The 13,566-nt window shown below is 37.9% G+C and overlaps 1 protein-coding gene across 2 annotated transcripts in view; it reads right to left on the bottom strand.

The window, feature by feature from the left end:
- KCNMB2 (potassium calcium-activated channel subfamily M regulatory beta subunit 2) overlaps positions 1 to 13,013 on the bottom strand; it is a 298,583-nt gene extending 285,570 nt beyond the window's left edge. The window contains exon 1 of one of the 2 annotated variants that reach the window (XM_050778304.1): positions 13,007 to 13,013. The gene's annotated coding sequence lies outside the window, so the exon portion shown is untranslated. Of the gene's footprint in view, positions 1 to 5,157; positions 5,210 to 13,006 lie in introns of those variants that run through there. The other variant, XM_050778303.1, reaches the window with a different exon arrangement.
- Positions 13,014 to 13,566: the final 553 nt, after the last annotated feature.

The raw sequence follows: 13,566 nt of genomic DNA, 5'->3' as shown, positions 1-13,566 counted from the left end.
CTGTAATCCCAGCACTTTGGGAGGCTGAGGCAGGCAGATCACCTAAGGTCAGGAGTTCGAGACCAGCCTGGCCAACATGGTGAAACCTCGTCTCTACTAAAAATACAACAACAAAAAAAAGTGCTGGGCGTGGTGGTGTGTGCCTGTAAATCTGTAATCCCAGCTACTCGGTAGGCTGAGACAGGAGAATCGCTTGAACTCGAGAGGCAGAGATTGCAGTGAGCCACGACTGTGCCATTGCACTCCAGCCTGGACGACGAGTGAGACTGCATCTCAAGAAAAAAAAAAGGAAAAGAAAAAGGAAGAGGCAAGGTAAGCCCTGAGGCAGATTGAGTTTCCCTTCTTTTCTCTCTTCTCTCTATTTCAGAGTCTCTCTAATTCTTCTCTCTCTTCATGCTAATAAGAATAGCATTACTATGTTCATTTATATATTCAGTGGACAAGATGTGTAAAGTGGATGTAAAGCATAGTATACACAATATTTTAAAGAAAAACATACTAAAATGTAGAGAACCACCAAGTATAATGAAATTTCCATTTTGTCAGTGAAAATGAAATATTTGCCATTTCATGTTGCTCAACTTTTTATAAGATACCTCTACTTATACTGACCAAAATTCTATAAAGTAAGTGACATAATCTCACTTAATAAGGGAACTCAATTATTTGCCCAAGGACATGCACTAGATGGATTTTGAACTCAGGTCAACTTTCTTTCCATTTATCAATTCATCTTTTCATAAAACATAGTTCCTGTCTTCAATTTTGTGAGTAGAAGTGAAAAAGGAAAACTTATTTATACATGTAATTATGTGACAAGTAAGTACCAAAAGGTAAAATCTGCTGAAGGAGTTCAAAGATTGGAGAGGCTCCTTCTAGCTTGGAGTGAAAGGAATAGAAAAGGAAGAGGAAACATGGGAAAGGATTAAGGGGAGGCTTCATTTAAGAGGAACCATTGAGAACTGGTCGATTTTGACAGGTGAAAATGAGAGGGGAAAGAGACCTTTTCTGGAGGTTTGAAATGCATGAGGCTCATGGACAGAGGTATAAAGACATGACAGGCATGTGTGAGATATGGCAAGTAGTATAGTTTAGTTGTAACAGAGTGAGAGAAGGGAGGTAAGGATTAGGCTAGAAATTCATCTGGCCATCAGAAATTGGAGGGTCTTGACATCTAGTCCTAGGAGACTTGATTTGCTTGGTTAAGTGAGAGCCAATGGCTGTGATGAAGGAAGTTCTATGCTTAAGGTCATGCTTTGAAACTACTCATTTGGATGATCTATGCAGAAGAAACCCAGGGCAGAAAGAGATTGGAACATTTTTTTCTCAAAATGTATAATATATACTAGATCTATCTATAGTATTTGATAAATTTCCAGGCCTTACACAAAAAGATTCTGATTAAATATGGGCCACATGAATTGATAGTTCTACAAAGCTCCCCAGATAATTCTTGTGCAGGTGATTCAATAACTACCACTCTGAAAAATATGAGAGTAGAGTTGAGGAGGTTATTTAGCAAACTATCTTAATAACCAAAGTGTGCCAATAAAGGGACTTTATTTGTCCATGAAGAGAAAAGGCACAGAAACAAAAGATATTTTGAAGGAAAAATCAGTAGGTCAATTAGGTCTATCATTGGAAGAGGATTCAAAGATAATTATTGGCTTTAATAGCTGGAAGATTTGTGGTACAATGAATAGAAACATGAGACTGTATAGATTTATTAGGTCTGATAAGCGTTTAATTTTGCCAAGTGAATTTTGAAGTCTAAAAATGGCAGCAGCAGGGAAATGTCAACATAGGTAGTAGACAACATAGGACTTGGGTTAGAAGAGCAAGGTTGCAGCTGGAAAGATGGCTTGGGTTTTAAGTGTGGATGGATGATATTTGCAATTACTGAAAAAAGCTCTAAAGAGTAAGAGAAGATAAAGAATCCAGGAAAGGAGAAAAGATAAAAAGAACTATAAAGTAGGAGAGAACCTGGGAAGTTAAATAGTTAAACATAATTCAAGTCAAATAAAGAGAGGATTTGAAGAATATACATATATGCATACAAACATACACATATACATATATACACACACACACACTTACACATACACACACACACACGTAATTTTAAAATGTTTTTTGATGAAAGGGAACTCTAGTCCTTTTCCAATGTTCCATAATCTCACCATCTATCTAGTTGTTTAAGCCAGAAATATAGAGTTATCCTTGACATTGTCTCTTTCTCTACCCACCTCTCAAATTTAGTCTATGAGCAACTCTATGAAGTGATTTTCTGTCTTAGTTCATTTTATGCTGCTATAACAGAACACCTGAGACTCAGGAATTTATACAGAACAGAGATTTATTTCTTACACACCTGGAGGCTGGGAAGTTCAAGGTCAAGGGCCAGTGGTGGAAAGCAGAAGAGCAACAGAGTGCACACACATAACAGAGAGGTGAAGGAGGAAAAGGGGGCCATACTCGTCCTTTTATTAGGGACCCACTTCCACAATAACTAACCCACTCCGGCGAAAATGGCACTAATCTATTCTTCAGGGCAGAGCACTCATGACCTACTCACCTAAAGGTCCCACCTTTTAACACTGTTGCATTGGGGGTTAAGTTTCTGTCACATGATCATTGGGAATGTATTCAAATATAGCACTTTACAGATACATATTTTTCTGACTGTCTTTCCGCCATTTCACTGCTGCCTGGGCTAGGCTAGCATCATCTGGATTACTACAGTAGCCTTTCATCTGGCTTCTTGGCATCCACTTTTGTTCTTCTCCATTTTGATCACAACATTGCAGTCATAGATACCCTTGGAAAGCGCAACTACCTTGTCAGCCCCCTGCCTGATACCTTGGATGGCCTTCCATTGCTCTTAGAATGATGAGCAAACTCATTAATGTGACCTGTAAGGTCTTACCTAGCATGGCTCTTTTCTACCTTTTAGCCTTATTTCCAAATACATGCTGCTGACCCTTGCTCTCCAGACACATTGACACTCTGTCAGGGCATGGTCCCCACTTACTCCCTGTAATAGGCTATAATTTAAAGGGTAGTAGGATGGAGAATGAGTTTTTAAAATGTATAGACACCTTAGGACGTTCATAGCTTGAGGTGACGTAAATAGCTTCCTTTTTATCTTGTTTATTAATTTTCTTATTACTTCTCACTAGGATGTAAGCTGCAATGAACATACTAAATACTGCCATGTGCCTGAAATCAAAATTACAACTTTATATGCTTATATGAAAAAAGACAGCTTTCTTCATATAGGCATGTAAATCAGAGCACATTTGTTTTCTTTATACCATTTATTTTTCACTTTCAGTTCAGCAAACACTAAATCCACGTGTCAGTGGGGAAATAGACCCAGAAGATTGAGAAGCAGATTGTTACAGACATTCTCTAGCCAGTTTTCTTTGTACCAGTTCTATTGTTATGTTTTCTATACCTACAAAAATTTTCTCATATTTGGGTATATGTTATCTAAACTTTCCTTCTCCTTTATACATAAACTTTATTTCTCTCTCTCAACTTTTCTTTTGATTCATTCCAACAGAGAAATGAGTCCTATGCTGTTCTATTTTTATGTTTTCAAAGCAAACAGTTACCTTGAGTTATCTACACAGAGAGCCTCACATGGCTGTTCCCAAGCACCACACAGGACCAAATAAAACCACCATGAAGCAAAGTTAAACCAGTGAATGATCACCTTCACAGAGAGGGAGAAATGGGACTAATCCTGTTAAAACATGATTAAAATGTGGCCTCTAAAGTTAGGTATTATTTTCTTCTGGATGTCAGGTTTTTTTTCCCCTTCTTCTAATTTCCTCATTTGAAATATAGTAGGAAACAAACAAACAATCCAGAGACAACCAATAGTTCCAGCATTTCTACAGAAATAGAATCCTTCTGTAGGAGTTCAATTTCATGGACTATACGTTCTTCATGTAGTCTGAAATTTTCAGATGCTTATGCAGAACCAAACTGAAGACATTCAAGAATTATCTCATGAGCAAGATTTACCAACTGCTTCTCTATCCTTCTCATAAAGTGCCTTATGCAGCATGTCCAGAATGATTCTCTGCATCTGATGCAAAGCAAGAAAGATTCTAGATTTGCATTTGAATTGCTGGCTATTTTTAACTTTCTCAGAGTTTTACTTTGAGAGATATTTTACCTTTGTGGATGAGTTATGGAGTCAGGTGCTTGACCTTTACCAGCCTTCCAGTGAAAAATCCAATGAAGAAAAGACTTCAAATGTCTTACAAAACCAAACTCATTATTTATGAAGTCCTGAACTATGTCAGTGACATTCCCAGACACACATAGTGTAGTAAGGGCTTTATTTCAAGAAATTTCCAAATTGAATCCTCCTTAGTAAGAATCCTATGTGGACTAATTTTGTAAATGATTTCCAATCATAGAAATGCCTGTGAGTGACAGGATTCCACAACCAAACAGACAACATCAGAACTCATATGCTGCTCTTTCCTTCCCCTTCTATAATCTCCTTCCCCTTCTATAAGTGCCCTCTCTACACCACGGTGTGCAAAGGGGATTCTGTGGAATTAAAATTTGTGTGGTTTCTGGAACCCTAAATCCCCAGTCAAGCAGCCTGGTAAATAAAGATAAGACATTTTCTTGATTTCCCTAACATGGCTTTACCTTAGGGGATAGGGTGAGGAGGAGGACATATATTAATCAAGAAATTGTTTTTAAAAAAACCTATTGTATATTTTTAATATAGTTCTAGTCATCTGAGATTTATAAAAACATCGTTGCTGCTTTCAATGAGTTTGCAACCTAATTATCTGGCTAAAAATTAGACTTTAAAATTTTAGTTGCATATTTTACTACTTGCCTGTGTTTTTGTTCATCAGCTAGATTTGTTGAAAACTGAAAATGAGCTCTCATGTCCAGAATCTTTTGGAGTTTTAATTTTACACTCAGGAAAACACCAAGATGACAAGGAATCTACATGTGGGATTCAGCTGACATTTTCCCTATTTAGTATAAAGCTGGCAAATGTAAGCCAAAGCCCTCCTGTCCAGTATTATAAGTATCTTCTCTTTCTTTCCTAAAGAGTCAGCAAACTTGACATTTGACTGCTGATTCATTTTCTCCCCTTCCCAGAGCTGAAATACTCACCCAGGCTCATCTGTCACCCTGGCTTTGATGAGGAGGGGGTTTAGGCATTTGCTGTCTGGGCTGTCAAACTCAAAGTCAGCTTCGAATGGAAGTTCCCACCATGTGCTTTAGAAAAATAGGGTAGTGGCTGTGGGCAGACAGCAGAGAGGAAGGAAGGGAGAAACAGTCAAAAAGAGCATTTGATGTGGGCCTGGGAATATAAAGAGAAGAGGTGAGAGAACAGGTGAATGAGAGGTTAGTGAGCCCATGGCAGATCCAGGGCTTAATTATTATAAAATAATTCCCTGCAGTACTGTATTTCTGCGGTGTATGATTTTTTTTTTGACCATGTGGGCATTTACCCTTTTTAGGTCAAACTGGACACTAAGAAATCTACTATAGATATGATTGATTTGTTCTTTCAAGAAACACTTATTGAGCGTTAACTACTGCCGTGAACTCTGCTAGGCACTGAAAGTACTGTGATGATGATGACCTAGTCCTTAACCTTTCAGAGACTTACAGTTTAAGGAGGGGTGGAAGGAGGCAGATAAGTGAACCAAAGATCATAGCAAAGTGTAATAAAGGCCATGCACAGAGTATTCTTGCAACAAAAAGGAGCAACATATTGTGAAGATTAAGAAAAAAAATCAAATCTTAAAAATCTGTGACATTTTTATGACAGTGACACATACACACTTTTGGAGAGAGATATTAGTGTTGGGACCAGTTGCACTTACAGAGGAAGACTTGAGAAATTACAAAATGTTAAGGAAAACATCCCCCAAAATTCAACCATTAGTTACCAAGCTTCAGGAATCAGAAATTTGAGAAGTTATTTGGTGCAGAATGAAGCTCAGAATTGACCAAAGAAAAGTTTAACCTATGTAGTAGACCAGGATTTGAAAGTTTCCAAATAGCTTAATTGGAGGTAGTGATTTTTTTTGAGTGATTAAATGAAACACCCTTTGGATTCAAAAATTCATGCTAAATCTAGAGTAACTGATGAGGCTAATTGCCAATTTCACGCACGTTGTGCACTGAAGTCATTTGTATGATCGTGCATTCACCTGGTCAGTTTCTCAGGGTTTCTGTCAGTGCAGCCACAGAGTGAAGACACTGGACATGTTGAAGTTGAAGCCTGACAATGCCAACGGAAGGCACTGGGTTGAAGTTCTGTCCCAGGTATGTGAATTATAAAATTAGGTTTGGTATCTCAGAGAGGCAGACATTTTCTTTGATTTTTCCAGAATTGCTTCTTTCATTTTGGGTCTAATAAGAAATGAGCAAATGTCATACATTTCAGGAAAATTGGTTTCTGGTTCTGGTCAAATGACTCTTAAATGACATCCATTGAATGAATTTGGAGACATGAAATACCAAGAAGTAAAAACTAAAGGAGACTTTTAAACCAAATCTCGCAGTATTATAATAAACACAATTCAACTTGATAGTTTCATCTTTGATCATAATAGTTTCATACAAATGGGTCAAGGCATTATGCACTAATTTGTGCCAAGCATGGTGCTGATACCTGGGCACAGGTTATTTCATTTAATCCTTGTGACCCCATGAATAATATACCATTACTACCTACATTCCTGCTGAGGAAAGGGAGACTCAGGCAAGATGCAGAATTGGGATTCAAACGAAGATATTCAGGGCTGTGAAACTGGTTTTCTAATACTCCATGATACGGCGTGTCTAGAGAGGGCCTTCTTAGCAGAATTGGGATTCAAACGAAGATATTCAGGGCTGTGAAACTGGTTTTCTAATACTCCATGATACGGCGTGTCTAGAGAGGGCCTTCTTAATTTGTTAGTTTGCATTCATTCAAATTGTTTCCTGGGAGTTTGAGTGTACTTTCTTTAGGGAAAGAGCACATGAGACACCTGCATTCTTCAAATATGAAAGACGATTCTATTCTTTAGATTCTTCCTTTAAAAAAAATCCCCCTAATCACTGGTAGCGTTCAGTCATCAAATACATTAAAGACGGTTAATCTAACATTCTATTTATCAGGAGTCTTTACGGCTGAATAGAGACTAAATTTTGATAGCACAGTAGCTCTTTGACCTTGAGCAATTTGATTACCTTTCCTACTTCTGAGTTTTCTTATCTGTTCAATGGAAGGTATAATATCTACTGCTGAGGTATGCTGTGAAGATTAAATAACAATAGTAATAAGATAACTATTACTTTTTGAGCTTCTCTTCTGAGCCAGTTACTCTAATGGGAAAGTGGTATATATTATGACATTTAATCTTCAACCCAACCAGGTAGTTATTACCGTCACCAATTACCACTAAGGAAACTGAGGCTCAGTAAGATTTAAGAAACTTGCTCAACATCATGTAGCTATTGTTATATTTAAAGTTTTGGTGCTGCAAAAGGAATAGCACTCGAATGTAAAATTTTCTTTTTAATTCTCAGCAAGGCAAGTTACTTCTATAGAAGGGTGCACCCTTACAGATGGAGCAATGGTGAGCGCACACTTGGACAAGGGAGGGGAACGACACGTGGCCCCTGCTGCTGTGTCGTTCCCCTATTGGCTAGGGTTAGACTGCACAGGATAAACTAATTCCGATTGGCTAATTTAAAGAGAATGACAGGGTGAGTGCTTCTGCGGGAGTCAGGTAAGAGCAGGTAGCAGGCAATCTGAATGAGTTAGGGTGGAGCAGGTGATCAGAATGAGTCAGGGTGGAGTAGGTAATCAAAAAAGGTTGCTTTACGAGGAAGTTAAGTTTAAAAGTAGAAGGCAAAGAATTGAACATACTGATATTAATTCTTTGAAAAGAAATTTACAACCCATATCTAACAACGTGAAGTGAGACTCAAACCAAGTTTATCTTGTCTTAATACTTGTATTTATCTCCGATGCTGCATCCTTTTCACATCACACAACCTCTTGACACTATAAAACATTCTAGAAATATTGGACATTATTATTTACATCCAATTTGTACAATAAGATTATTGTATTATATTTTAATTGATTAAAAAAATGTATAAATGGTAGAGAAGTCACTGTTTAATAGACCATGAGATTGTACAATGCTGATTTTGAAAGTGTAAATGAACAGTACGATTATTGATTAGTATTAATTGATTCCTGTTGCTGCACAGGCTACTGGGGCTTGTACCCTTAGGAAGCCATACTGACCCCAATCATCCCTTCCAACTTGATTTTACCATTCTTTTCCTTATCACCAGGGAAGAGCAAAGAAAATATAGGACATGTCAACATTTACAGTCATTTGTATAGGAGATCTGTGAAAATGTCCTTTTTGAAATAGAAGTCATCTTTTGGATAAGATCAAATTCAGACAAATCGAATTTTCATTTGCTTTGACATGGATTGGAATCAGTGATGTGATTTTTCCCCCCTCCTGTGCAGGGAGGGGAAAGAAAACCATCTTAATGAATTTCCTTAACTTTCTTGAAGGTGCTCAATATTTTTCTCTTTGGAAAAAGCAACAGAATGTTATGACACTCAAGTTGAGAGCTCTGACTCTCAAGTTGAAAAACTTATACTTGGAATCTAATGCTACTAATGGATTTTGATGAAGGAAAACATTTAATTCCTACATTGAACAACTTGTTCATTCATTTGACAATTGCTCATTAAGTGCCTACTGCATAAGAGGCCCTATTCTAAGTGCTATGAATACTTCAGAAGGCAAATAAAAATTTCTGCTTTCATAGAGTTTACAATTGAGGAGAAGGGAGATAGACAATAAAATCTTAGCATGTAATGTCCTGGGGATAATATGGTATGCTGCAGAGAAAAAGAAAGCATTGTCTGAGAATAAGAAGTATGCAAAAGGTTGTGATTTGAAAGGTGTTTTCAGGGAAGTTTTCTGACATTCAGCAGAGACCTGAAAAAAAAGTAAAGAACTGAGTCAAGTGACTATGCAGGGGAAGAATTCTTTAGGCAGCAGGCAGAGCAAGTCAAAGGCTCTGAGGTTTGAGGGTGCTTGGTGGATTTGAGCCCTAGCCCAGGAGGCCAGCATGGTGGCAGTGGAATGGGAAAGAGTGGTAGCAGAAGGGTACAGGGAGGAACCAGATTATTCCAGGGCACACGGGCCACTGTAAGACCTTGGCTTCTATCTGCAGTCATACAGAAAGACATTGGAGGCTTTTGAGCAGAAGGTATGACTTAACTTCAATATTGAAATGACCACCGGTATTGGGTAGAGAATAGAACATGTGGGTGCGAGAAGGGAGGCAGAAGTAAGAGACCAACTGTGAAAAATATGTAATAATGTGAGAGTTGGTAGTGACTTGCCCAGAGTGGCAGCAGTGGAAATGATAAGAAACAATTAAAGCTAGGCATAGTTTGAAGGTAGAGGCACTAGGATTTCCTGTGATGTGCAAAAGAAAGAGAGGATCACCGAGGACTCCAAGGTTTTTCTGAGCAAGTGCAATGGTGAAGTTCCCATTTACCCAGATGGAGAAAAATATAGAAGGAGGACATTTTGTGCAATTCAGAAATTTGATTTTGAGCATATCCTGTGTGAGATGCCTGTAAGACGTTTAAGTGGAAATGTTATATAGGTAGTTGGATATGTAAGTACGGAAGTTAGAGGAAAAGTCAAGGTTAGAGATCAGCATTTGTGAGCTCTCTGTATATGGGAAGTTTCTGAGGGCTTGATACTAGATTGAACTCATTTAGGGCTTAAGTATAGATAAAGAAGAAATTTATAGTTGATCCATGGAACACTCCAACATTTAAAGATTTAGGAAATAATGAGGAACCAGCAGGAGATTGAAAAAGTCTCCATTTACAAAATAGGGAGAAATCTCAGATACACATACACACTCAACACATACACACACACTCTCTCTCGCTTTCCTTTTATTTCAGAAACCTGAGTTAAGAGGTAGGAGTCAGTCCCTGAAAAAGGACAAAGTTGTTTTTCATGAAGTACCAAGAAACCTAAGGATGAAGAGGATTTGACAATGGAATGGCATCTTTAATCAGTTGTGCTTAGACAAGCAAATGACTTTGGAATTTGAGGTGAAGACATAGTACATGATATGCAGGAGGATCATGAGCAAAGATGGTAACAGGAGCTAGAAATAAACTTTTATGACATGCCTTCTTGCTATTGATATAATAGATGCTCTTTGAAAAAAATATAGCAACCGTGCAAATGAATGAAGAGAATAAAATGCACCAATTCCACCTCACTGAGATAACTGCTGCTAACATTTTGATGCCTTTTTTTCTAGTTTTTTTCACACACACATATGCATTAACAAAATTATATATACATTCTTGCAGTCTGCTTTTTTATTTGATATAATAGCAGAAATTTATCTTTGGAAGATTTATTTTTAATTACATTTTGATGAGAAGGAGAGATGATCCAAGGGAAGATTGTGTTAGTTTGAGAAATATCTGGTCCAATATCTTCCAATAAAGCAGGATGATGACTGTCTGTGTATATGAGAGAGACAGAGAACAAGGACAACTTCGGATTCTAAGTGTCTTGGTGACGATACGATGGCTGCGTTATCCATGGGGACTGAGGAAACAGGACTGACTAAAGCTGTGCTTATTTTTTATATCAAGGGGGATTGCAGACTTGCTTTTTGCATAGCTGGAGAATTGTTTGTTTTTTATTACTAGATGTAGCAGAAGCTGAAAGAAAAAGATATCTCAAAATGTTTTGGCTGATATCTACCAATGTAAACAGGCAATGAAATTAATTTGTGATACAAAGTAGATTGTTTTGACTAAATTACTTGGTTTGGCTTTCCTCACAGCTTACAAAGAAGAAAAACAAGGACCATATCTCCTCTATATTTTTCATGTTGTGGGCGTTCAGTCCAGACACATATATCATCAAGAATTAATACGGAAACTTTTTCCTCATCAATCTGTGAAAATTGTAAAAATTCATTTTAGTTTATCAGTAAAGTGTTATGAGCATAACCACAGCAAAATAATTTCTCCTGTTGACAACTTTCATGGCACGAATTGCCTCCAGAGTAAATACTTGATGCAATTAGATTCAGAAGATATTGGTAAGACTAGAGGCACTGAAAGTCCTTTTACCCTTAATGAAATTAATGAAAATAATAGAAATAATATTGATTTTTAAACCTCTAACAACAGTAAGTAAAATGTATGTGTGTATTTTTGTTTGTGTATTTTGAGCTCTCTCTTTCTATACATGCATTCTTGACTGGTGAGGTCAATTGGCTGGAGAAGGGACTTTACAAGGTCAAGGGCACACATTCCACTGGCCACATAGAAGCAGAAAACGATGTCATAGCTATCAAATGCACCAAGAATTCCATACAGTCATTTCATGGACATGTGGTCTGGTCATGTAAATACCAGCCAAGAGAGTTCGGCTGGTTCAGTAAAATCCACCACACTGTTAGGAAAAACAAACAGGAAACTTTAACATAGATGCCATCTACTATGGGGCAATGATTTCAACTTTGTATGTGGATTACAGTATATATACAGAAGCTCACAAATACACAAACTCAACTGCATCAGAGAAGAGCAAAAGCCCTACTTATCCTTAATTGCAGTATTTAGCTGAAAACAAACATACTCTAATTGTCTTACACTTTTATTTCTAGTTAATTCTGCATTAGTATGGAAGTTTTAGATGCATTTGAAGAATATTGCATTCTTTTATAAATTTATAATTATTTCATGTATCTGCCATTCGTTATAACCAATCTATGCCTCAGAATATAGAGTTTTTCAGAATATAAAGCAACATCTTTACAGCTCAGAGTTTGTGAAGTCCACTGGGGAAACAACACAACAGCACTGAGAAATTCACTTACTATGTTCCTGCCACTTCACATTGAGGGTCATATGCAATGACAAAGACTGAAATTTGCACCATAGATCAAGTTGAGAAAACACTGGTTTCTGATCATTGTACTTTTGCCTTAGAAATCTCAGCTTGTGATTTCCTGACATTTCCTTTTCTGATTGTGCTATACCGATCCCATATAAAGTACAAAGCAGTAATAATAAGTTCCTTTGTAAATCTACCCATTATCCACTGGACTTTGGAACCCAACTGCCCCTCTCATATTTGAAGGAGAATTGTGTTTTTATGCTGTTCATTTGAAAAACAAAACAAAACAAATAGGTAAAATGTCAAGTCCATAACCTCTAACAAATCACCATTTCCATCTGCAGCCCCGGCAGTTGTTGAAAAGCAAGAGCAGGAACCGAGAGAAAGCCCCTTCTTTTAGTCGAAAACTCTTGCTCTGCTTAGCAAAATCATGAACCCAAACAGTGTGGGTCAGCCTTTCAATATGCAAAACGGACGAAGGTACCCAATTTTCTTTTATAATAGATTACATAGGAAGTAGTTCTTTGTCAGGGAAATTTGTCCTAATCTTCCAATTTCCCCTTTGAAAAAATCAGACTCTGACCATCAAAACACATTGACTGTAGAAATAAAATATTTATCTAACAGGTTTCAAATCTTAAGGACCGCTTCCTCTTTATTTTTCTTGGACCTTTATGCCTTCCACCCACCAAAGTCTTCACTCAGCCCTACCAATAGCCCAGCTGGCACCACAGATAAGAGGCAAAGTGTTTCCTTCGTGACCTCTAAACATTCTACTCCACAGGAAAAGCAGAGTGGAATGTACACTCAGCAGGCTATAAGCCTGGTGCCACTTTGTCCTGGAGGCATTTCTGCCATAAAACATAATACTAGCCACTGTGTTTTGCTCTAAGCAGACCATCTCCCACTCCCCTCTCCCTCCTCTTCCTGCTTCTCACTCCGCACCTGGCTGCAATTCACGATCCGCACGCCACAGAGCAAACAAAAAAGCATGAAACAGCAACAGATTCCTTTGTTTTACATGCAAATCCTACCTCCGGTAGTTGTCACATCTTCCTCAAAAGCCACGCTTAATTTTTAATGACAGCGATCCAGTGCAGTCCTCCAAATAGCCACCGGTAATCATCATTACCTCTTGTGCCTAAAGCCTTTGTGGACCATTAATGTCACAACCCTTTCTAACTCATAGCTTTAATTCTCCCTGCTCAAAATGTCTGAAAGAGTTTGGAAGGACAATAGGAGTGACAGGCACGCTAGACAGCCATGCTTGAAATTAGTTATCTGGAGCTCCGTTAAAGCTGCTTCATACTGTTTTAAAGCGTGCAGGAGGTAGGATTTATTAGCCTATGATAGGCATGCTGTTTCTGTTTTTATTAAATACTGTAATAGGCTGTCTGTTAGCAATGCTGTGATAGGTCCAACATCACTTCCCCACTGCTTTCGAATTCTCATATTAAAAAGGGAGAGAGGGCTCACAGTCTTCCTTCCCAGACCGACATCGCCCTGCACTGGATCAGATTTCCAAATCCTTCTTAACTATAGGAGAGACAGCCAAATAGGTATTTTCGATACGGAAAGTGAACTTGGTAGTAAA

The sequence above is a fragment of the Macaca thibetana genome, chromosome 2, assembly GCF_024542745.1.
Source record: "Macaca thibetana thibetana isolate TM-01 chromosome 2, ASM2454274v1, whole genome shotgun sequence".
NCBI classification, from domain to species: domain Eukaryota; kingdom Metazoa; phylum Chordata; class Mammalia; order Primates; family Cercopithecidae; genus Macaca; species Macaca thibetana.
This window is presented reverse-complemented; position numbering and strand designations above follow the sequence as displayed.